The sequence below is a fragment of the Belonocnema kinseyi genome, chromosome 1, assembly GCF_010883055.1.
Source record: "Belonocnema kinseyi isolate 2016_QV_RU_SX_M_011 chromosome 1, B_treatae_v1, whole genome shotgun sequence".
Classification (NCBI taxonomy): Eukaryota; Metazoa; Arthropoda; class Insecta; order Hymenoptera; family Cynipidae; genus Belonocnema; species Belonocnema kinseyi.
The window spans coordinates 43,101,942-43,129,311 of NC_046657.1; positions in this window are offsets into that span (position 1 = coordinate 43,101,942).

Sequence of the window (27,370 nt, forward strand, 5' to 3'; positions counted from 1 at the left end):
AGACAGAGAGAATGATATATGATTTATCGAGGGATTACACACCGAAATAAAAAAAAAAAAAAATTTCTGTCCTTTTTCTCTCTGCAGCTCAAGCTTCTTTACGGTCGTGGAGCGTCATTTACCATTTCTCCACTTAACTCCACTTCACGAGACGCGGCGGGCGAACTGTCACTCCACTCTAGTTCTGGGGTTCATCCTAACACTGGTTGCACAAAGCTGATTGAATTTATAGTTCTAGAACTGTTGGTTTTACTCAGCTTAACGTCACAAAAACCCTCTTTGTTGTTCACTGCCCTTCCGATTTTCGTACTTGGAAGAGTGACAACCCGCGTATCGAGTTCCGCCCGAGATAAAATCCCGGCGGGCAAGTTGGACCTTAATTCTGACTTTCCTTAGGAACAATTGGTTCTATTAGCAGAAAGAAGTAATGAACGACTGTTCAGATGCAACAGATAGAATGCACCTCGTAGGCAAAAGTATGGATAGTTTGGGTAGGGTTTATTACTGATGGTGCATGTGGCCTTTCCTGGCGGTTGTGGAAACGACGACCGGAGGTGATTTTTCTGACTACGAAAATGCTGATTAAAAATTCTTTGAGAGTAAGCAATTCTGCAGGGAACGTGCAGTATACACTGTTGCTATACACGAAATTACAGCTTCCGCGTTAACCAAGGGTAGTTCCATTAACAACTTAGTAATTTGAATGAGAGACAATTAATTTAAACCAATAAAAGTCAAATCCAATCAACCATCTCTAATCCAAATTGGATTCGATATCCTCGATATTAAAGGGAACAATTGAAATTGATCATATTTCTAATCACTAATTTGCTTTTATGGTGAAGTAAGGATTGCGATCAATTGTTATTTAAATAAATAAACTATGTGTATATACACCTGTGTAGAAGTAAGTTACTTAAATTAATTTTGACAGTGTTAGGTTTCTTCACCTCGTTCCAATCAAATATTGGCAGATATTTGTTGATTTCTGTATGAATAATCTGTTTATTAACAATTGTTAATAAACAATAGCCTCTTGCCTTTAGTTCAATTATTTGTATTGGGCTTCGAAATGATTTTAATATCAGGGCGTTGAAATTACGAGCTTCCTAGAAAAAGAGCAGCAGGGTTGCGATTTATTACCACAGGGGCTGAAATCCGCCTCGGTGATAAGAATCGATCAATTGGTCGATTCAGGATGGTAGCTGGGATTACTATTGATTATATACTTTTCGAGTCTTATTGAATCGGGCCAATATTTTTAATTTAGATATTTAGTTTTCGAGTCCAGGGCAGACCATCTATATTATACGTTTTCCTGGGTCGCTGGATCCGAATCTGAGGTCCAAACAATGCCAGCACGTCAGGATTTTGAGATAAGATCAAAAAATCTGATACAATTTTTTTTCGAATTCGAAGGTCAGACCATATTTTTTATATGATTTCGGGGTCGCTAGAACAAAATTTAAGATCTAAAAAGCACATCACGTCAGGGTTCTGACATAACCTCAAAAAACCTAATAAAAATTCGTTTTCGAGTCTGAGGCAGACTATGTTTATTATATGTTTTTTGGGTCGCTGAATCAGAATTCGAGGTTCAGAAAATCACAGCACGTCAGGGTTATGACATAAGCTCAGAAAACTTTCTATATTTTTTCGAGTCAGGGAGTCGGACCATGTTTATTATATATTTTTGGGTCGCTGAATCCGAATCCAAGTTCCAAAACCCCCAGCATGTCAGAATTTCGACATTACTTAAATATACCTCATAATCTGAGGCTTTCGGAATTGGCGCTACCCTATGTACAGCGCGAGCAGGTTGCTCGATCGGATTTTGTACATCATGAAATCCTTACAAGGGCTACTGGAAAAACAATTGAGTTTGTGGAATGCTTACCAAGAATAAATCAATTATTAGATAAACGAATTATAGACATTTACAATAAAATTTATGAGTTTTTTGAAAAATCAAAACAATGACGAGCTGGAGTTGTTCATACTACGGATTTGGACTCAGCGACCCCAAAAACATATAGTAAACCTGTTTTAAACCCCGAACTCGGAAAAAAATGTTATGAGGTTTTTTAAAGTTGTGTCAGAATCCTAACGTGCTGGGGTTTTTTGGACCTCAGAATCGGATTTAGGGACCCCAGAAACATATAGTAAACATTGTCTGACCTCCAGGCCCGGCAAAAGATTTTTTTGTGGCAAACGATCTTCTAAAATAAATATTATGCAATTAAATAATTTTTTAATTTATTTTTTTATTTATTTTTATAATTTTTAAGAGTACATCAAACTGTAAAGGAAATACAATACTTTAGTAGAATTTCAATGTTACGCACGTCCCTTGAATAACTAAACGCAGCCACGGAAAGGAGTCCTGACTCGTAATTGGCCGCTTTTTCTACCGTCTCGGTAGAAGAGCAAGCAGAAGACGCAAAAGCACTCGAGTCCAGTTATGAAGGTCACATTTTTTTAGTATTGAAGAACTGTTAATTTAAATCTCGCATAAACCCATATTAAAAACATCTTTTAAACTTCTATTTTATCTGGGAATAATTATTGCGATAAATTGCATTTTTTGTAGATTGGTGGCAACTCTTTTAAGAAGAAATTCAACTTCTTGGGAAGAATTCTAAATAAATCCTTGTTAGTCATTTTAGATATAAAGTTGTTTCCGAAGCTCCAAAAAACCTATCCTAATTTGTTACCAGGAAAATTTGGCAGGAACCTTCTCAAATAGTGTTTTCTTAAGGACAAGGAAAGAAACACTAAACATTCTTTTGACGCTTGCGTCTTCATCATTTCAGGTTTAGTTATATTATAGAAAAACAGTTTTCCTAGCGCCTCAGAGGGGCTACAAAGTTAGTGGAATTTTTCCTTCCCAAACGTTACTTGGGAAAAATATTTAATAAATATAGCAAATGAAGCAAGTAAATAAGTCCTAATTGAAAGTGTATTTTGCTAAAGAAGTAAGAACTGTCTGTTTCTTGACGTTGCTAACATATTTTGCCCTTTTACACAAAAAAAATGTAGGGAACAAAACCTTTCACTCTTTTGTCTCTTGTGGTCTTCGAGTAAACTTGTATTTGCGATCCTTTTCCGTAATTATAATTCAGGAGTTGTAATTTGGCTTATCGAACTTTCACGATTAATGAGTGTTTTATTAATAAAAACATCACACATCATCAAACATAACGTCGTCAAAAAGACGCGAAGGATTTATAAGGTTAAGACGAGGCATTTATTCTAATTATTACATATGGGATTCGACGTAATTGACCTACCAAAACACTGATTAATCCGAAAAGTGTCACGGAGCGGATTATAAAATCTGTCATTCCAATCAACGTCTCTAATACGTCCAATGTCCTTAAAATGACCTGAAGATTTCTTTCAAGACATGGACTTTATACTAATATAAAACAATGTAATCCTCTCTTTCTTGTTGCAGAGTTAAGTTCGCAGTTCGATTGCCTACCTAATGGCGACCCAATTTCGTATGTTTCTCGAGGCAGATCTCCATCTTCTCCTGATAGAAATAATTTACATGAAAGGTTCCTTGATCCTGCCGAGCCTCTTCTTCGTGCCAGGTCAAGGTCTCCTCCTGTCAGGTCGAGGTCTCCTCCTGTCAGGTCGAGGTCTCCTCCTGCCAGGTCGAGGTCTCCTCCTGCCACATATAATTCACCTTCTACTTCCGCAACTCCAACTATGAGACTTCCATCTCCAGACGGACATGGCTGTGGAATAGAACAGCTTAGATACATTCGGCTCATTCCTTTCGCGAATTTAAAACGAAGATTTGAACTTCGAAGATATACTTTTCCGGCCGATAAACCAATTAAAATTAGTACAGGACATAATACGTATGGGCCCATACCAACCAGACAACAAATTGTATTATCAGCATACGATGGCGACGTCTTTGCAATTTTGAAAAGTCATGAAACTTTTGCTGGAATTTTCATATATTGTAATCACCGTAACAGACGGGCAAAAATAAACATGATAAGTGGCACAGTTACGCCAATGACACGAGGAGAAATAGATGAAGCTGTAATAGGTGCCCGTCGTCCAATCATGGCAAATTATAACGTATTGTACACAGATACTATTTCTAACAACCGTTAATAACAAATAAAGCATATAAAAATGCAAATAATTTGTTCACCGTACAATTTTAGTGATATACAAATTTTTTATAAACAAACGAAACATTTCATAAATTTATTGTAAAAAAGTTATATTTCAGGTTATGTGTCCAGCAGCAGATTATCAGACTATTTTCTCGATGAAATAAAATTCAAATATGACAATATGTAACTCATTTTTTATATTTATATTTAACGAAATGTTTAACTTTATAATTATGAATAGCCTTATAATAGCTTTTATAATAGATTTTTGGGCTAACTAAAATCAAGAAAATTGTAAAAATAGAAATAGTTTTATCTAACCGAAACTCTCGAAATTCTTGTTGCAAATTAATAATGATTTTAGTTAGTAAAAAATTAACCAAACAAAGGAAGATTGTCATTGGTTATGAAAAATAAGAGATAGGTATTTAACAATTAGGTGTGTATAGTGAAATTTGATTTTAAATCAAAAAAATATTTGCTTCAAACAAATTAATATCCGTCCGCTGAAGTAAAAGTTTCTTTTTTAACTGTAAGATGTGCTTAAATACGAACTATGTAAAATAAAAGAACCAAACAAGAAAGTCCAACTACAGTCGAACTTGCAGAATTCGGCTGAGGTTACAATTTTCATGAATAAATTAAATTCAGCTACTTAAAAAAATTGGTTTATTTTGTTTCCGGAACCAATAAAGAATGTATTTCCAATAACTTATTCCCAACGAATAGTTACAATTTGTTCACGGAACAAATTAAGAGTATCTGTCTAAAGAATCTTTTCTATGTTGCTTCGTAAATTCACAAGAACTATCAATTAATTAAACAATTTCTTGTAAAAAATTAAGAGTTTGGCCTTTTTATACGAATGGGCTCGAGTTTTTATAGAATTAACTAGGAATATCTTACTGATGATTTTTTTCTATGATGCTTTGCAAATTTACAAACATGATGAATTATTTAAGCCCTTTTCTATTTTGTTTTATAATTTCAGAGGATGGCTATTTTTAACGAATAGACTTAATTTTTTTGAAAGAATTAATCAAAAATATTTTTATTATTACTTAATTCTATGAGGCAAAGAAAAGTCTTTCTGACGAAACTGCAAAGAATGCATTTCCAAGAACTATTTTTTACTATAATTTGTACATTAACAATACCAGAATTATTAATTAATCCATTTTGATTGAAAAATAAAGATTTTGGCTATTTTTCAACTGATAGACGCAATGTTTTACAGAATTAAGTAATACTATCTTTCCCATGTTGTTCAGTAATTCTCTGCATATTCCAATGAATGATGCTTCGAAAATTTACAATCATTATTAATTATTTAACAAATGTTTACCAACATATTCGCAACCTAGGTATTTTTTAAGGAATAGGGCGAAAAATCCCAAAGAAATAGTTCACACGGCCCTGTTTACGTTTGGGTTTCGACGATTTAAGCTTAAAGCTATTTGTATAGTGCTCAACCATGTTCTTAAAACCGAGAGTTTGGTGTAAATAAATTGTGATATCATTTCCAATTAATTATTTATTTACTTTTTTACTGACTAATTAAATGCAAATATCTCAGAACAATAAGGTTGACGTTGATGATAACTGAGATGACGAGTGTAAAATATATAATGCTATCTAGTCTACAACAAAATACAAAAATAATAATTTGTTGTACAGTGAAAAAAATTCTTCGTTAAAAGGTTAATCAGTCTTTCCCCTACCTGAAAAAAATAATGATCGTTTGTACTCTAGTCTTAATTTTGGCTATCGTCCTTAATTATGTTGGTAAATATATGTAGAATAGTATATAATAACAGTAATATTCTTCAAATTCTATGTGATACTTTGCAGTTTTAAGTTATAAATATATTTATGAGGGCAGTTCTTAGAATATTAGAAATTAGACTCAGATCCGTTATCTAAACATGAATCTGAAGTCTCCTCTTTTACTCAATATCAGCATGAAGATTTATTGATATTTTTCTGAATATTTAATTGCTATCGTGTTAATAATCCTAATATTGATAATCCTAGAATTCCAAAATTGTTTAATTTAATGAAACATAATGTTTCATTGTTAAATAATTCAAAAAATTAAATTTACTATTGTATATTGCATAGCAACAATGTGAGCACCGTCCTTTCATAGTGAGTGAAACGTTTTCTGAATGCAAATTGTGGAAATATTGCCCAAGCCATGACGATGGCTCTCCTTCATGGCATGCGCTCTATTTATATGTGATTGTCCACGAAGAAAGGGACCTTACGCGCCAAAGCTGAATTTTAAAGTACGGGCGATCGTAGCCGAGTCCGCAAGCAGGCATTTGAGTAGTGGGGGACGCGTCAACCAAAATCACCACCACCACTTACCACTACATCTGTAGGCGCTCATATCCGTGAACCAGTGGAGCTCACGGACAAAGCGCATAACAGCAGTAGTGGTAAGTAGTGGGGCTGGATTTCGTAAGCCTCTCGTTCGGTCTCCGACGACGTTTATCATGCCTATGTTTGCAGCTTAATAGCAAAAAAAGTAATCAACTTAAAAAATTTCTGATTTTTGCAAATGAAAGAGCAACCCAACAAGGGATCGTCCATATATTACGTAAGACATTTTTCTTTTGTTTATATCGCTATGTCCTTTTCAACTTGATAAAAATATTATTTTCGTCTTTATTCAAACAACAGAAAAACGTCTTACGTAATATATGGACAATCCCCAACTATCGATTGGTGTAAAAAAAACCTAAAAATCGAATTTTGGCGCGTAAGGTCCTTTTCTTCGCGGACGGTCACATATATTTTTACCAGACATATGGTATGAAATTAAGCTATTGGGTTGAAAATAAACTTCTTGGGGATTATTTCCACTTAACGGATGATTTGCGTGCTAGGTAGAACTGGAAAAGGATTTCGTCTAACTTATGGGGAATTTCTAAGCATTGTTATTTTTCTTCTTAACTTGTTTTAATGCAAATAGTTCTAATTTAAATTGTACTTTTTAAAACTGTTTTTGCATCACCCGGATATAATTTTTCCACCTGTGAAACTAAGAAATGGATGTTTTATTTTTTGTCTAAAAACCGGAAAACTGAAAAAAACAGAAACGGTGAAAATAAAATTGTGAAAAGAAACGAAGAACATATTATGGAGAGATAATGGACTTTAAATAAACTTAAGGACATTTTTGACACATTTGCGATTATTATAAAGCTATTCAAATAGTACGAACATAACTTATTTTTAATTGCCCCTCCGCGAAAACATCGTTGTTTTGTGGTTGTGTGAAGGCACAGAAAGTGACAATTTAAGGTTGTAGACTAATCGTGGAAAAAAGTATGGGAAGCTTCGTGGAGATGAAATGCTTTCTAAACTTTAATTCACTGTCGCGAAAGTTATGTGGCGAAAACTTCTCTCATGTCATCGGTCTTGCCACACAATATTTTTATAAGAGGTGCCCGCAATACTAGCATAAGAAAAATGCAATCCTCCCTTTCTGATTGCAGAGTTAGGTTCACAGTTCGAATGTCTACCTAACGGCGACCCAATTCCTTATGTTTCTCGAGGCAGATCTTTATCTTCTCCTGATAGAAACAATTTACATGAAAGGTTCCTTGATCCTGCCGAGTTACCTCTTCGTGTCAGGTCAAGGTCTCCTCCTGCCAGGTACAATCCTCCTTCTACTTCCGTAGCTCCACCTATAACGCTTCCTTCTTCTGACGGACATGGATGTGGAATAGAACAGCTAAAATATATCCGACTTATTTCTTCCAAGAATTCGCAACGGGTATTTGTACTTAGAAGATACACTTTTCCAGCCGATAAACGATTGAAAATTAGTATAGGATGTAATAATTATGAGTTTATACCAATCCATGAACAAATTGTACTGTCAACGTTCGATGGTGAAGCTTTTGCAATATTAAAGAGTCATGAAGCTTTTGCTTCACTGTATGTATATTATAATCGCACTAATAAACGAGCGAAAATAAACATGAGTAGTGGTGAGGTTAGCGCATTGACCCGGCAAGAAGTCAAAGAAATTGTAGTAGGTGTCAGCAACCCTATAAGGGGAAATTTTATAGTATTGCATGTAAACTAACTTAAGTAAATGTAAAAATAAAATATAATATTGTTTTTAATTCAAAGTTCGATTGAAATCTGAACGGACCAATGCTGCTAGATGCTGCAAAGCGTCTCATCTTACAACAGAAATTAAATCTCAAGTTTATTAGTTAGCCACACATTTTTACCTGAGTTACAATAAAAAGATGTGATGAGTTAGTTGTGTTATTTGACATTACTATGCTTTCTCTGTTCTCAGCATAAGCATTGGCTGTGCTTCATATAGTTTGAAGAATAATAATTATTACTACATCAAACTGATGAACATATGCTACATTTCAATTTTAGTTTTCCAGCTATTTAAACTTTTAAAGCAATGATGTTGATTTTGTAGGTCAATGGAATACTTGTTTTATTTTATGGTTTGCCTATTATTCTTGATTCAGGATTACAGTAATATTGGCTTATATTAAGAAACTATTTCTTTGTTTAAACAAAATATTTGGTAACCTTAGGACACACTTCTTTAAACCAAGGAATTACGTTTTCCAATTAATAAAAAGTTTTAGTTTAGTCTATAAATTGTAATTTGTTGGAAATCCAAAAATAAATCTAAAATATAGTTGCCGTTTTCTTATTTTTCATGGTACTTAAGATTAAGAAAACTACATTTCAAAAAGTGTGATGCGAAATTCGTAATTGAACTATTTTTAATGACTTAATTTCAGAATCCTAATTTATTTGCACTTCAGTTTGAAATGCATACTGGAATTATGTAATTCTTAACACTATTAACCGATTTAATAGTAATTGCGAAACAAGTGCGTGACAATGACCATCAGGGTAGTCCAAAAATGCAAACGACCCCCAAAAATCGTTTCGAAATGCAAAAAAAGTGAATACGTATTTTTTTTTAATTTTGATTTTTAATGGTGCCTGTTGAAACTTCAAATTTTAATGAGAAAATGCATGGGAAAAAGTTACTTTTTGGTATTTTTCGAATAATTGTTCAGGGTTAGAAAAAAGTTGGCATTATTGTTACAAGACGTGTAGAGATCTTTTCAACGAAGAAATGGACCTATTATACATATGGTTTTGATGCCACTAACCCACACTCGAGGTGCTCTGAAAACTACCCTTAAATAAAAAAATGTTTATGCTTCAGGAAATTGATTCTTTTAAGAAGTTTATTCTCCTTTTTTCCGAAAATCATTACTATAGGTATATTGGAATGTTTACATATCTTTTTAAGTTGTTTTAAATTTATTTAAGTAAATCCTATTTGTTTAAATAATCTGTTTTTCTCGAAAATTCGTCTAAAATCAGTTTTTTGAGATCGAAATGGCAGTTTATTATCTCAAAAAGACTTCATTTATTTCAAAATGTCTTCCTATTGTTTAAACAATTAACTATTATTATCAATTTTCAATTTGCTTAAAATTCTGGTAGAAAAGTCAGCTTTTCTTGCAATAAACCTATAGATTTTTATTTCAAGGTATCTTGTCTGCATTATCTAATGAATCCTTATTTGTGTAAAAAAATGCAATTTGTTTAAATTTTTTTTTTGGTTCCATTCACCTGTATTCTGTTTTTTTTTTTAGATCGGACTGGCCAATTTTCTAATATGATTTGATGAAATATTGAAAATAAATAATAATTGTATTATTTGAACAATCGAAATTATTTGAAAATATGAATAATCTGAAAATCTGAAAAAAAAACAGAATTTTAGGCGAATTAAACAAAAAAATTGTTTAAACAAATCGAATTTGGTTAAACAATTGAGGATTTATTAGATAATGTAGACAAGATACCTTGAAAATAAAATCTATAGGCTTATTACAAAAAAGTTGACTTTTTTAGTAAACATTCTAATAGACCTATAGTAATGTTTTTTGGAAAAAGGAGAACCAACTGCTTAAAAGGGTCAATTTCCTGAAGACTATATTTTTTGATTTAATGGTAGTTTTCAGGGCACCGTGGGGGCGGGTTAGGGGTGTAAAACTGATATGTATAATAGGTCAAATTCTTCGTTGGAAAGTTGTCTACAATTCTTATAACTTTAATGTCAACTTTTCTCACCCTGAATAATTATTCGAAAAATACCAAAAAGTAACTTTTTCCTATGCATTTTCCTATGCAAATTACAAGTCACAACAGACGCCATTAAAAATAAAAATAAAAAAAATAAAAAAACGTGTTTACTCTTTTGGATATCGAAACGATTTTGGGGGATCGTTTGCATTTATTTAAAAGTCGTTATTTTGGACCACCCTAATGGTTATGCCCCCACAAGTAAGAAGGCGCAGCGTGAACCCGGAGATTTTGATAATTTATCCATTAGTGTTTATTTAATTATATTTAAATTAATATGTAAAATCTAGATTCTTGTTGGATCAGTTTGATTTCTAGTAATTTGGTAGTTATCCTAATCCCAGTTTTCTGCTCAATTTGAACTTAGATTCTAAAATAAGGTACCATCTTTTAATCAAATAAAATATAAGGTAAGTTATATCTCTTAAGGCGTAAAAATATATGTAAATTGTGATATCGGTTTTGTCAAACTTTTTTTTCCTCTAAATGATTAATAAAATGAAAACATATATGATGGATGAGCTTGACGTAAACATAACGACCAGGACCGACGAGAAGTGCTGAGCTAGGTGACTAGTTTTCTGACCGCGCAAGTTAGAAAGAGAAGGGGGAAGTTTTTTTTGTTTTTTTTTTTTGGAATTTTCAGGCGGGTATACCCACTTTCAGAAATTCCAACTTGATAGTACTAATCACCGTGCATAGGACTTCCTGCGACCCTAATAACGATCGTAGAATGTATTATGTAATAATGTAGGATGCGTCGGACTTGCACGGATCGGGTCCTCACTTTCGATCCCGCATTTTAGCATGTTCAGGGCCCTTAATGTTTTACCGACTTCTTCGCTGCTGGTATTTAAGTGTTATAAAGAATAGATATTATCAATAAATTATTCAGTTTTTTCTAAATGTTAAAAAATAAAGATCGTTTGTACTCGAGATTACACCAAGTGTATCAGCCTGAATTCTATTTGTGAATATTATAGTATATTTATGCACACACCTCCTGGTAAAATTAAAAAAAGCAACAACATGGCAGTTTTAATATAGCGCCTAAAGTCATCAAAAGTTGCGTTTAATTGTTATTATTGACATGTAACAAATATGAATAAAGTATTTTTCCACCTGAAACTGCCCAGTGAGCACAAAATTTGACGACGTCTTTACGATATCGTTACGACATCTTTACGACAACTTTACGACATCGTATGCCCATGGTGCTACAGCGTCTTTACGAAGTCGTAAAGACATCGTTAGATCATACGACATATTTACGATGTCGTAAAGACGCCTTAACGACATGAACCTAGAACGTCGTAAAGTTGTCGTAAATATGTCGTAACGATGTTGCAAAGACGTCGCCAAATATTGTGCCCACTGGGTAGCTTACCTTTATGTTTTCGGGCTCGCTAAATCCGATTATAATGTTAGTTAAACCCTATCTGGTCACTTTTCGTGCCAAACCAGAAAAAGTACTTTAAATCCTCAAATTAAAACTATTATTCAGTAGTATACGGCCATTATTGGCTTCCTATCACCTGAACATTTTTTTTAGCTTGTGAAAGTTCAGCAAATCTTTTTTTAAAATGACGTTGAGTCTTCTTCTGATCTTTCTCGCCGTAATATTGAATCCTAAGGTGTTGGAATTTCTTGTCCAGTTGAACAGTGCTGTTGAATCCAGCATTGCTTCAATTGGCTTATTTTGAAAGCTTGCACAAGTTGCATCCCTTTTGAATATAGCTCCAATCCTATCGGGTGGCCCCTTGTCACGAGCAGTTCCATAACAGTACCATTTGGCTTCGATACGCGAAGTCATTCTTACAGTTTACAAGTTCGCACAATAGCATTACGATAGGAGCATCGAGACGACAAAAAATCTTCACTCGAATATGCACTAAGGCAAATTTTTTAATCGCCGTATTTGCAATTGAAAATTGCAATTATTATTATTTTTCAACGAATATTTATTAAAAATGTTAAAACAGCGATTGCGAATAATCGCAAACGTGGGTTGCAAATTGTTTTCTAAGCTACATTATCTCGCCATCACTTTCATTATGACAATTTCTCGGTAAAATAATACATCGGCACAACTCTATTTATTTTTCTTCACCTCTTTTCATTTTACATAGCTACTTATTGAATGTAATAACTTTGATAATCGATGCAATGAAAAAGTGCGTGAGGTAATTTCACGATGCAAAGTATGTTTTTGTCGAGATTGTATATTTTCGTCTTTCCCAGATGTTGTCGAGCTACACGGGTTCTGAGAATCGGGCTCTTCTTGGGTCGTTGGTTTTTGCTGCGTCTTTATACAAGGAAATATTTTTTCCATACAGTGATTTTATTCGCAAGGTCGATGTTGATTTTCTTGTGATTTATTCAGAAACCCGGTTAATTAAACGTGGCTGAAATGGACTGATGCGAGATTTTTAATACTGCAAATAATTTGCAACGAACGTTTGCGATGATTCGCAAATGTTGTTTAAATATTTGTAATAAAAACGCGCTCTATTAAATTAAAAAAAGAATCATAAATTTTTATCGAGTAGCTTCGTAGATATGACTACTCGAGCGAGTTTGACGTCGCCACAGCGTTTCCGTGTTAGCGACGAAAAGCGACAAATCGCTATCCCCTCCTCAGCGCCCTCGGACGCGCGGCATTGACATTCTGCAGAGAGGTCACTTTCACTTGCCTTTTCCCCCGTGATAAGGGTTAAAATCGAATTTCTTGGAGATACGTGGAAAGGCTGAAGGCAGTTTTATCACATCCCGAAATTTAGACTCTTAATGTTAATTAGAAGCGGAGATATAAATTTAAAAAAAAATTACATTCTTCGTTCCTAATCGTTATAAACAATTGAACTCGGCGTCAACATACTTTTAAAAATACATGCACTCGATATACGAAATTACAATGAGCTGCGTACTTTCCTTCACGGAAAGACGGTAATTTGAAAAGTTGCCCTTAGTTGCAAAATAAAAAAAAATATTTGCAAATTGATGAAAAAATATTTTTGTTGTTGTTCTTTCATCATATATGTATACGCGTTCGAGTATCGACTCCAGTGGAGAAATCCCGATGTGCGATTGCTGGATTGACGCTCGCAGCAACAACAAAAACTTAATAATCAATTTGCAAGTAAAATAATCAAGTTTTTTTAAAATGCGTAATAATATAGAAAATGTCGTGCTCTACAACATTGGTTAACAACTTTTCCTTGTGCGGTTTATTCTTTTAGTGCAAACCATGATTAAATGCAAAAAATACGAATTTCGTTATTTGAACGCCATGCTGAGGCGGGAGGACAACTTTTAAGCTTTTACTTTTTACATATATCTTATAGGATGGTATGAAGAACCATCTGTCAAATTTTCAAGGCACTACTATTTTACGCCGGAATTGAAGGTAAAATGGGCTAGATTTACTTGACAAATCGTCGTTTGTTTGTCAAGCACCCGAAAGGGAATATCCCAGTGGGCACAAAATCTGGCGGCGTGCTTACGACATCGTTACGACAGATTCACGGCAACTTTACGACATCCTATGACCATGTCGATAAGTCGTCTTTACGATATCGTAAAGCCATTGTAACTACATGGACATAGGATGTCGTAAAGTTGTCGTACAGACGTCACCAAATTTTGTGTCCATTGGGATAGTTCATATCTTAATTATTCTGCATTTTCTGTACTTCGTTATTTCTCATTTTAACCCTAGACGGATCCCCTGGTATTGTTTCGCTCACCGGGTTCTGTGGGTGCCAATTGTCCCCCACTTGGATTCCCTGTGCGCAATCATGTATCATGCATATTTGTCCCCCGCAGAATCCGTTTAAGGTTAAGAGGTTGGACAAAAAGTTGAGAAAAAGAGTTCAAGTATGTCTGAAAATAAAAATGTATCGCCGTTTGTGAAACCTGAAAGATGCCGCGATCCCTTTAGTTATGGCGGATACGTTGGCAAAGACTTACGAATTATTTCCAAGAGTGTTCACAATAAATTCCCGCATTTGTTGTCATTAGGAAGAATTTCTTCCAAATTTAGAAAAGAATTCGCAACAATTCAGTCCCATAATCGTCCAAATAAAATACAATCCTTGAACTCTGATAACGATTGTGATCCATTTCCTACCAAAAGAAAATGTCTGTCCAGGAAAGATTAACTGGAAAAACTTTTAAATGAATTAAAGAATAAATTTGCTTGATAGAAGTAAAAAAGTTTTTCGAAGATGATATTATTAGTAAATAGACGCCTCATTAAAATGAAGCTATTACTGTAGTACTTAACGGAGAGAAAGAAAAAGTTAAAAAAAGGATGTTATTATCAGATATTTAGTCATTGCACATAGAATTTAAGAAATTGAATCCAGAGCATCCAATTGGACTTACTAAGTTTTCTCAAATCCTCAGAAAAACCGCAAATATATTATATGGATTCCTCCTCATTGGTAGTGTTTAAAAAGGCGAAAGATGCGTGTTATTTCAGAAATTGCGAATCCTGTCTTAAAATCGACAAATTTACGGATTATCTGATAAACACTTTAGAAAGGAGAAGTATAACTGAAATTATCTTCAGGTTGTGGCATTCTACTGATAGATGTACTCTTATCAAGCAGTCTATTTCAATAAATGACTTTGTGTCTGAATTCGCTATACGGTTGCAAACATTAATCCCACATCATTTTATTTCCATAAATCAATCAAACTATATATCAGATCGGCAAAATAAACTAAATCGTCATGCGGTTCTGGTTTATACCGACTTTTCAGAAAACTTTTCTTATGTTGTACAAAATGTCGCACAACAATTTCATTACAATAACAATAAAGCAACCATTCATCTAGTCGTAATGTATCACAGGAATTATGCAAGGAATTTTGATTCCTGAAAAAAGGATAGTGCCAAATGTGAAAAAAAGATTTAAATATGTGATGGTGCTAAACAGCACTACAAAAATAAATATAAAATGTGTAACCTTGTAAACCATAAGAATGATTTCGGCATTAAAGCCGAATGTCACTGTTACGGAATTGCTCACGGCAAGGAATCACCCCATGGGATTGGAGCTACGTTTCAAAGAGAAGCCACTCGTGCATTTCTTCAAGCTAATCCAAATGAAGCAATGCTAGATTCAACAGCTCCACAAGTGAAGACCATTCAGAGTGCACACTTATATATGTTAACAGGTAAAAAAATTAAATCTATACTTTGCAGGTGATAAAAAGCCAATAATGACTGTAGACTACTGAATATGACGAAAAAAAAAGAACAAAAAAAGTGTAATGTGATCATTCTGTACGTAGCATACTGACAGTCTCAACCTTGTAAAACACAGAAAGGTACAATATGATAGTCAAACGTACAATCTTAGAAAATCAGGGTGTTTGCAGAGGTTGGGGACCAATTGTAAATAGCTGAAGTTATATGAGTATTATAATCGGCTTCAGCGACCCCGAAACCATAAAGATAAGGTGGTTTTACTACATAACTGGTCGCAAAATATGGTTACTTCGACGATTTCAAGTATTTGTTGGGGCTAGGGACGAATAGTGACTAGATAGTATTTAAATAACATTGGATTCGGTTTCAGCGACCCTGAAACCATAATGTTAAGTTGGTTTGACGAAATTACTAATCGCAAAATAGGTTTGATTCGACGATTTAAAGTATTTGTTGAGGTTAAGGTCGAATAGGTACCAGCTAGGGTTTAAATAAGTATTTTTTGAGGTTGGCTCTTGTAAGTGCCAAGCTTTAAACAAATCATTGGATAATAAAAATTTTAAGGCAACAAATTTTGAACAGACTGAAATCTTGCTACCATAGAAGATCTAAAAATTTGTTAAATTAATTACTACTTGATAGAACGCGTAGTTTTTGTTTTATTCGTAACAAACAATAAGAAATATAAAATAATTAAATTTTTGGTCAAATAAGATGTTTAGTTTTTATTTTAATCGTGAAAAATAACATTGAAGATAAAAAACACGTTAGCCATTCTGGGGCACGCGGCAGAAGTGATAAGGGATCTCCATAAATTACGTAAGAAATTCGAGGGCGTTTGGATCAGCGGATTTCTTACAAAATCTGACGAAGTGTGGTGGTGATGGGGGGGGGGGGGTCAATGAGTATCTTACCTAAATTTTTATACGAGCGATGGAAGGTTATCGAAATGAAGGCAATGGAAAAACGTGGCATTTACGACTCGCTTCTAAAATCGTGCGTCGAGTATTATTGAAATAAAACTCGACGATCATGTCAAAAAGAATTCAACATGTACTGGAAATAGAAAAATATAATGATATACTATAATGAATAACAAGAAAAAAACATTCTTAATGCTTTGTTTTATCTTCTAAGTGTTATGTAAGATTTTGGAAAGAGGGGTCTAACAATCTTGCGAATTCTTACTTGGAGTGGGGGGGGGGGGGGGGGGGGGGGGGGGGTCGTAAAATCGCTTTACGTAATTTATGGCGACCTCTAAATTCATATGTTTTGGTTAAGGATTCATATTTTCTGTTTAAATCTGACTGTTTTCGATTTAAAATTAAAATATTTTTTTAATTTAAGAAAATCAACTATTAAATTTGTTGTCGAAAACTGTTATGATAATAATTCGTTGCTTGCGCTTGAGAGTTCTACGTTTTGATTGTCATTTGCAACTGTTTCGTTAATAGTCAGCTTTTGTTGTTGAAATTTTAACTATTCTCATGAAAATTGATGTGTTTTGTTAAACATTCAACTACTTTTCGAAAACACAACTCTTTTGTTGCAAATGTGTGTTTTTGAATAAATACTTTAGCCCTCTTGTTTAAAATTTCAGCTTTCTTGGTTAGAAAGATGCTATTCTATGCTTGAAAATTTAACTACAGTCAAACTCTTCTATAGCACTGATTTTGGGGACTGACGGTGAGTGAGAACTAACTCATTATAGCCCGCCCTGCTTTTGTTTATTCACGCCTGAGTGCTCGCCTAAGTGACAACCTCAGACCCCGCGCACCTCCTGTTGTAACTACATGCGGCGCGGCGTCGATTCTTGGAAGGGCTATAGAAAGGAGGGCTGTTGAAGGGTTTCACTGTATTTTGTTCAAAATGAAACTAAAAATTTAGATTTGAAATATTAAGCGTTTACCATTGTATCCAATGTGGCAACTATACAATTGTATTATTTAAAATAATGTTTCCCCCCTATTATTTCCTTATTAATATTATACTTGTATGGTTGGTGATTTATTTTACGCGTTTATCAAATTAGATCAAACGAAAACAATTGATATAAAAAGGACACTTTGGGGGATTCAAGTTTTGTGTGATGATCGGTGACAAAGAAAGGGAGAGTGGAAGAAGTTTGCTAAGTGCTGCGACAATTTATCTAAAGAAAAATAACATTTATCTGACGAAAGATAATATTTCTCTGACAAAAATATTTCGCGGTATTTATTTTTTTAAATCTTCTTACTTTAGTTAAATGACTTTAGCCAAAAAATAATTTACCTGCATTTGTTGGGGAGGGGGGGGGGGGCGAACCGCGAGCTTCGCGCTAGTCTGCTAATGCTAAATTTTTTTTAACATGTAAATCTTTAAACACGTTTTTCTCGAGTTTATATTTTTCATAATTGCCCGGAAGATAACTCAAAAAGTATTTGATCGATTGTGTTCTCCTTGCATACACATATAGTTGACATGATTGCCTTCTATGTGAAACTCTCTGAACTAAAAAAATTCGTTTAAAAAGTTATTTTGTAAAAAATTTAATGCAAATTTTTTAGTGAAAATCCATTTTTTTAAACGGGCACCATATTGTCAAAAATTATTATTTTTTACTTATTTTGGTTTACACAGAAGCAACGAATATAAACTTCAAGAAACTTCTATGTTTTTTCGTTTCACACGAATCTATGAGAAACTAGAGTGCCTTAATAAACCATAAAAGTTTTGAGAAGATTCGTTATATTCTTCATCCCCTAAAAAATCCCAAGATATACCTTTATTTCTGAGGTATTGCATGGGTCAACCTCTTAAAGAATTATAAACAAAATAAAGTGCAGCCTATGTGATCTGTAAGTGTAGCTAAATGGTTCTTTGCATACAATTTTTTAAATATAGTGAGACGATGTAAAAAATGAAAACATCGGGAGGTTTAAAATTTATTGGAGGAAATTTTTCGATGAACCTAGACGCAGCAGTTTGACATTTTACGTGTGTAAGTCAAATATTTCTGTCAGCTAAATTTTGTGTTTCGTCCCATGAAGGTGCTGCAGCGTTTTTATCCAATTTGAAGATAATATTTATTCTTGGGATTTAAGTGCAAACATTGACAGATTCCGGCCATTGTATGTAACAAGTATATAAATGTTTATATCAGGTTCAACAAATTCTTTGCCTTATTTTTTCTTCTTTTAATTGACTAATTAAATGTAAATATCTCAGAATAAGAGGCTTGGCAATATTCTTTAATAATACGTTGACCAGTCTTTCCTCTACCTGAGAAAAATGATGATTGTTTATATTGTGGTCTTTACCTTGGCTATCATCCTTAATTCCATTGGTAAATATAATAGTATAATGATAATATATGCTATATGAAAAATATTTTCAAGCTTCCCGCAAAAAGTAAATTGTTCGACTTATCCCGCATTCTATTCCTATTGCTATTTTTTCTAAACTCTGTTTGACTTTCTCTGAAATAAGTACGAATTAATTTTAATTTTGTTCTGGGTTAATTCAGAATTAGTTTTGTTATAAAAAATAAAATTCAAAAAAATTCCCTATATTTTTCAAAATCTACTTCAGACTTTTTAGTTTTAAATTAAAAATATCTTTTTGTGGTTATTTGTTAGGATATTCAAAATTAAAAGCAGATCGGTTATCTTAACATGAATCTAAAGTCTTATCCATTAGTCGACATTAATATAAAGGCTTATCGCTAACCTGTTATCACATCCAAATTTAAAATGTTTGGAAAAATATTAATCTCGCATTATAATTACAATTTGAAAATTACAGTGATAGAAAAAAATAAAGTACTTTACTAGAATTTCAAGTAAGCCCGTGCCAGTTAAATGACCCATCGCGACTACGAAAAGGAGGCGTTGCTCCTTACTAGCCGTTTTTTGTTCCTTTTTGGTCGTTTTGATTGATTATTTTATCATTATGAGTCGATTTTTTTTAATCCAAAGAAATAACAATCATTATAAAAAAGTGTATTTTTTGTAAAACGACACAAGGTGCGGAAAAAACTAATAGACAAAAGTTGTTCAGCATAAAAGGATCTACAAAATTATTTTTAATAATTTTTAAAAATGACGAATTTATTTTGTGTCAACCATACAAAATAGGATTTAACTAGACGTGTGAATTTTATCGGATCAAATATAGTATTTACGATTCGAAGTGCGATCATTTTCAGATCGGTTTATTCGATTCGATCGGCCCATCCTTGTAGTTGAAAAATTGAAAATCCAAATTTTCATTCCACAAAAAATTAAAAAGTCCACCTCGCAGTCAATCTGTGCAAGATACAAAATATGATGGAAGAACAAGAATAAGTGCACCGACAAATATTTACAAATTTTTTAATAATCAGTTTTTGACAAGAAGTGCTATTTTTGTTTTATTAGTAAAAAACAAGATTAGAAATAAAAAATTCATTTTTTTGAGAAACGACATAAGCTATAAAAGAAAGATAAAGACAATAGTTATTCAAACAAAAAAAAGCTACGAGTTTTTTGGTAATCATTTCATTATAGGCTGTAATGCCATGAAAAAATTAAATCACAAATAAACAAATTTGACCTTAAATTCTGAAAGTCCTATGCAAAAATGTGAGAGAAGTAAAATATCATTTTTTCTGTACATCCTGGCTTTTTAGTTTAAATGTCGACGGCCATGACTAGCCTAAGATTTGCAAGTTGCATTAGGAACTTATAATGTTAGTCATAGTGAGTAGTACGCACTGTTAAATGAAAGAAAGTTGAAAATTGGGTAAATGTTATTCCAATTAGTTTGCTTATTAACAATTACTTACTCTATTATCGCGAAGCGAATAATTGCTTGCTATTCGCTTTGTGTTATTAGACTAAATAATTGTTAATAAAGAAATTAATTGTAATAATATTTACCCATTTTTAAACTTTTTTTAAATATAAAAGTGCGTACTAGTCACTTAGAATAAAATTATAACTTCCTAATGCAACCTCCAAAGATTAGGTTAGTCATGGCCGTCATCTAAATTAAAGCCGGAATGTATAGAAAAAGTCATGACCGTCTACATATACAATATGGTATTTTCACTTCAATCACTAGCTAACTTAACTTCGTTGAATGCTGACTAAATAAATCTTTTAATTTTTTCTCTACTTTTCTAATATCTTCGTAAAAAGTAATTTTTTCTATATTACCCTGGCATACCGAAGGAACCGAATGGAGCCTCTACAAAGTACCCGTAAAGACTCCATTGGGTCCTCATTCGGTTCCTTTTTTAAAAAACTCAAAAAACAGCAAGATCAACTATTAAACTGTCGAAATTCGGATTCTACGTTAAATTTTCTATTAGAAACTCACGGAGTAATCACAATACTATTTGTTGCAGCGTTAAAAATTTTGAAAATATGTCATTAATTTCTGCTGCAGGTGACTGCACGCGCATCTATAGTAGCTCAAGTAGTATGTTGCGCGCGAAGTTTAAAAATAAAATTTTCTCTCACTTGCATCGCAGCGTTGTTGTCTGAGGTTTCCACTGCGTGGCGCTAGCATCCAGACAAAATTCTTAAAGTTACCGACGAAACGCTTATTAACTGCTACTAAAAGAAGTTGCACTTGAAGTCGCCTTCGGCTCATGTAAATGACAGGCATTTTATTTTTTTAAAGTTTTTAACGCTGCAAGAAAAAGTATTGAAATTACTCCGTTCGTTTATAATGTAAATTTTAATGTAGAATCCGAATTTTAACAATTTAAAAGTTGATTTTGCTGTTTTTTTGAGATTTTTAAGAAGGAACCGAATAGGGAACCAATGGGGCCTTTACGGGTACTTTGTAGAGGCTCCATTCGGTTCTTTTGGTCCGCCAGGGTAGTCCATTTGAATAAATAAAATAATATTGATAAAATTTCAATACGAGTTTTCATGAAAATAACATTTTATTTACTGAGAAACTTTTAAAAAGTGGTATAGTTACATGTTCTACAATGCAAAAAAAACAGAGTGGCGGGACAACTAACGCCGCGCTGGAAATATTAGGAACTAATCAAATTAGGACAGTAAGGGATCACCATTTTGTTTTTAGATTCATAGGGCTGGAATCTTTTCACGTGTAAACGTTTCACGTCAAAGTTTCATATGTTTCATGAAAAATAGGGATGTAAAGAAAAATTATTTTGTGCATGCGCAGATCGGTTAGGCTTCTAAGACCAGGTTAGGATTTTATCTAGTCAGTTTAAATTTTTCCGCCGTTATATTTGTAAACATTATAATGTTTCACGAAACCCCAAATGTTTCATCAAACTTTTTATCAGGCTAAAGTTTCATGAAACTTTACACTCCTACTCATCGTGAAAAACAAATTTCTGTTTTTAAGGTACATTTGTATTTACCTTATTTTTCATGCGTGACACTAGCAACTGCAAGATTAGATAACTTTAAACTTCCGAAAAAAATCTAGTGGAAATTCGTTTGAACGCCCAGGCATCAATTTGGATGCAGGCGGTCAGGACTTAGCTTTTACATCCCGGCTGTGGTGGTTTGAATTTCATGTAGGTTTTGACTAACCTAAGATTTGGTTATTATATCCACGAAGGAATAATAAGGAGACCTAATTCCATTTCCCAACTTGGCAATAGAAACATTACCGTAAGTGGTATGCACATTACACGAAGATTTGAAATTTTTCGTGCGCAGGCGCGCAGTTGTCCTCTTCCTATACATGGAAAAGTGTGCGAGTGAGAAAGTTTGTCAAATTGACGCAAGTTAGAGAGGTTCTGTTCGTTTGTTTTGATGCAGGTTTCCAGTGCCGGGTTTTAGTGCAAGTTACACGCCGAAGAAGGCGAATACACTTCGTTTTTTTAAAGCCCCCACTGTACATACAATAAACATATATTTTATTGTATACATAACTGTCATTTAATTTTAATAGAAAGAATTTAGAAATTTAACCTTTACTCACTACCTGAGTGCCTGCGGAAAATTGCTAAGAGCTTCTCAGAGCCTTGAGAATCTTCAGCATATACTCTGAAGATTCTCTCGGTAGGGCGCTTCATTATAATAGCACATTATTTGCAATTAGCCGTGCTGATTAAATTGTATACATGCTTATACAAACCTAATTTACCAATTTCTAAACTGAGTCACCTCATAATAACTTTTAATGAAATTATAATATTTTTCATGTTTACTTTTCGAAAAACTTTAAACTTTTCAATCAAGTTATATTACTTCCATTATTTCTCTATCACATTAGAAATTTAAAAGGTACTTACCTATACTTTTCCTTCTCCAAATCTGTTTATACATTTTTCAAACAAGTACCGAAAATACTGTTAATATATTTATTTCGTGTATCATTCGTATAATGATCAACAAAAGAACAGAACCTCTCTAACTTGAGTCAAGTTGACAAACTTTCTCACTCGAACATTTTTCCATGTACAGGAATAGAACAACTGCGCACCTGCGCACGAAAACGTAAGATCTTCCTGTAATGTGCCTACCACTTATGGTAATGTTTCTATTGCCAGTTTGAAATGGTTTCCCACTGGCAGTTGGATCTCCTTATTATTTCATCGTGATTACCCAGTGGGCATAAAGTTTGGCGACGTCTTTACGACATCTTTACGACAACTTCACGACATCATATGTCCATGTCGTTAAGGTGTTTTTACGATATCGTAAATAAGTCGTATGATCTGACGATGTCTTTACGATATCGCAAAGACACCTGAACAACATGGACATTGAATATCGTAAAGATGTCGTAAAGCTGTCGTAATGATGTCGTAAAGACGTCGCCAAATTTTGTGCCTACTGGGTATATCACTCTGAGTACAATTTTTATTCCAAGACACTAATAGTCACTGGCAAATAGGGGGAAATTAAAAGTTAGGTGATTATTATTATAACTTATCTGCTTATCAACATCTATTTCAACTAAATAACGCCCGAGAATATCATCTTGACAGGTGACTGGCAGTTTGTAGACGACACTTCACGTTGCTCTGGATGAGAAAACAGCGTCTAAATGATGCTTTTCCCCTAGATTCTCCGAATGAACCTGTGTGGCTCAAATTTGTTGCAACTCACTTGAACATCAATTGCGGTGTACATTAAAGACTCAGCGATTTCCCGTGTGTCCAGATGTGCAAGTTCAGTAAAAGTGCGTTTTGAGAATAGTTGCTACATGGAGAGAAATTTTAAGAGATTAATTCACGAAGCGCGTGATTTTATAGCTACATTTTTTGCATGATATAAAGTCTCGGAATCTATGATCTAAAAGTATAGAATTCGAGACCTGAGAACAAAGGGGCGTAGGCTATTGCCTGAAACTTTGAGACCTATGCTTTAAAAGCAAAGGTTGCCGCCAACCTTTGTTTCGTAATATTTCTTGGTTCTAAGAAAGAAAAAAGATTTTTAGCGGCATTCATTCTTGTGAATCTTCCAACCAACTGTGTGTTAACAACGTCCAAGGTATGATTGAAGACAGTGCTTTTAAAAACTTCTCTGTTCGAATAACGATGGTCTTCTGCTAATTCCTCAAAAGGCTTTAAAATAATAAAAAATATTTTGTTACGATCCTTAGAAAAATTGAAAAAAAATTTTCATTTTGAAAACTTTTTCAAAGAGAATATTCAAAAAGATTTAATAAGATTTATAAATCGTTAAAAAAGAATCAGGAAGATTTTAAGAAATTTTCTTTTTAAATTTGCAGGATTTTCTAAAAGTTGTAAGAAAAATTCTATTTATTTCAAAAGCGATTTAGAAGTCTAGATTTCTTAAGATTTTGAAATAAAATTTTAAAGCTTTTCCAGGATGTTTCTATTTAAAATGAAATTAATTTAACTTATAATTTAAAAAGTGTTCTATTTTAAAAAATTAATTTTCTAATTTTTAACGTTTCTAGCTTGAATTGTTTAAAATAATATAATATAAAAAATGTAAAATTAATTGATTACTTAATTAAGAGCACTGAAAATGAGAATGTGAATTAAATTTTGTTAAATTTTTGTCTGAATTTTTGAACTCATTAATTTCTAAAAGTTAAAAATTCTAAATTTTGTAGTTTATCTGCATTTTATTAAAAATTGTTAAATTGAAAAGTGTTAGTACTTTCAATTTTTTAACCTTGTTATTAAAATACTTGGTCCTTATTTAATTTTTAAAATTTCTACAAAATAATTTTAAAATATAAAGATATAGTTTCAGTTTAAGATAAAATCTTCATTAATTTTTATTAAAATATATAGTTTTTATTACTTTTTTTTACAATTCTATGAAAGAATATTTGAAAATCAAAATATCGTTTTAGATAAAGATGAAATGTTTTATATTTTTCATTAAAATATGCACACTCTCCTTATTCGAATTAATACTATTCAATTAAACTACAATCAATTGTTGCAACTTCCAAAACAGTGACTCCATCGTCTGAAATTGTCTTTCGCTCCCGCAAAATATCTTGTTTAAAAAAAATGTCTCGTGCATGCCGCATTCGGATTTTAAAATAAAATTTTCTCTGAAGATGGCTTTCTGGCAGCCTCTAACATTTTCTTTACCTTCTGGCACATAAAGGAAATTAAATTTTTTAGAGCAGCTGTCATAACTGATATTTACATCCAGGAGTAACACACCGCATTCCACCCATTTTTGTTATTTTAGTGCAAGCTTTTAATGTAGTAAAACTTGAAAAATTTTCACACTTTAATGTGTACACTGTAGTATGACAAAATATACATTGTGAAATTTATTTTCTCCACTCAGTCTAAGAGACTCCTCGGAGGAGGAGTCCTCGCAATGCGAGGTTTCGCTACTACACAGGTACGCCACTGATATGTACTGTGAATCGTAGAAAAATATATTGAAAGTGAAAAAATTAAATTTATGACAAAATGGCGAAAGTTGCAATGAACATTGTTTTAATGATTAATATGAGGCATTGATTTAAAAAATTTCAGAACTAGCTTTGTTTAAAGACTGGTCGTTTTATTTGCAAGTTCATTTGTTTGTTTGCAAATTTAACTAATCCATTTTTGATAATAAATTTAATAATTTTACAATGATTTATTATGATAAAAAAAAAGATATTTTAGGTTTCAATCGTGTACAGAACTACACATTTTTGCCGACATTTCGTGAATAAAAAAAAAATTTATTGGCCAATCAGGTTCGACCAGTCTTCACGGTGGGACGCGTTTCCCTATAACAGCCATCGTTGAGAGTATACATGAGAACAACATAACCTGATAACTTAGTTACGGTTTAGACCTGAACAAGTCATTTTTATCAAGTAATCCTTTTTAGTAGAAACTTCAACTGTCTTGTTGAAAATTCGTCTTTTAGATTTAAAAATTCAAATACTTAGGATAAAATTTAACTATTGGGTTGAAAATAAACTTCTCGGTGTATTAAGTTATAAATCAACTTTTCGTCGTGAAAAAGGTAGAAGGCTTCCTAACCTTTATTTCACGTTCGGAAATTTACCCCGCGAAAAATTACTTCATATCATCGGTTTTGCCTCTCAATATTTTTACAAATAGGTTCATAAAATACTAACATAAGAAAAATCAATTAACTGTGCGGATTGCATAACGACCCTAGCGCTTGGACTCTGGCTGCCTTATAGGCAAGAGAGGGGATAACGCGTTTCTACGGACCGAGTTAATTGGACATGAAGGCAGTTTCAAAATTATTTGTCCAATTAAGTCGGCCCTTAGCAATGCGTGATCACCTCTCTTGCCTACTAGGCTGGCTGAATCCACGCGCTCAGCTTGTTGTGCAATCCGCATGCTCAATTCTCCCTCTCTTATTTCAGAGTTAGGTTTACAGTTCGATTGTCTACCTAACGGCGACCCTATTCCTCATGCTTTACGAGACAGATCTCCATTTTCTCCTACTAGAGATCATTCACATGAAACCGCCCGTCATCCTATCGAGTCTCCTCTGCGTGCCAGGTCAAGGTCTCCTCCTGCCAGGCATAATCCTCTTTCTACTTGCACAGCTCAAAATATAAGGCTTCCTTCTTCTGACGGACTTGGATGTGGAATAGAACAGCTAAAATTTATTCGGCTTATTTCCTTCAGGAATTCACAACGGATATTTGAACTACGAAAATACACTTTTCCGGTCGATAAACCAATAAAAGTTTGTATGGGATATAATAACTATAAGCCTATGCCAACCCAAGAGCAAATTGTACTATCAACATTCGATGGTGACGTTTTTGCAATATTAAAGAGTCATGCAGCTTTTATTGCACTGTACACATATTACAATCACGCTAATAGAAGAGCGAAAATAAATATGAATAGCGGCATGGTTAGCACATTGACCCGGCAAGAAGTAAATGAAATTGTAATAGGTGTCAAGCGCCCAATTATAACAAATTTTAGAATATTGCATGTAAACTAACCTTGAAACCATATTCCTCTATACCATTATTTCAATTAAGTAAATGTAAAACGAAAAAAATAATATTGGTTGTTATACAAAGTTGGATTGATATCTTACAGGACCAATGGTGCTAGATACCACAAAGAGTATAATTTCACAACATAAATTAAATCAGAAATAATCAAAAGATGTGATAATTTAGCTATGTCACCTGTTATTACTAAGGTTTCTCTGTTTTTAGCATCAGCATTGACTGTGCTTCAAATATTTCAAGAAATTTGGTTGGCCCAGAGATAATGAAAAGTCTTACACAGCTACCCCCCATGATCAAAAACGTTTTCAAAATGGGAAAACTACAGTGTGTCCCATATTTATAGGGCCAGCCCATTTTTTAAGGATAATTTTTTTTCTATTGGAACAAACTGCACAAAATTTTTTGAGTGAATAAATGAGTCGAGTTAACGATTTTTCCTAAAATATAGAGC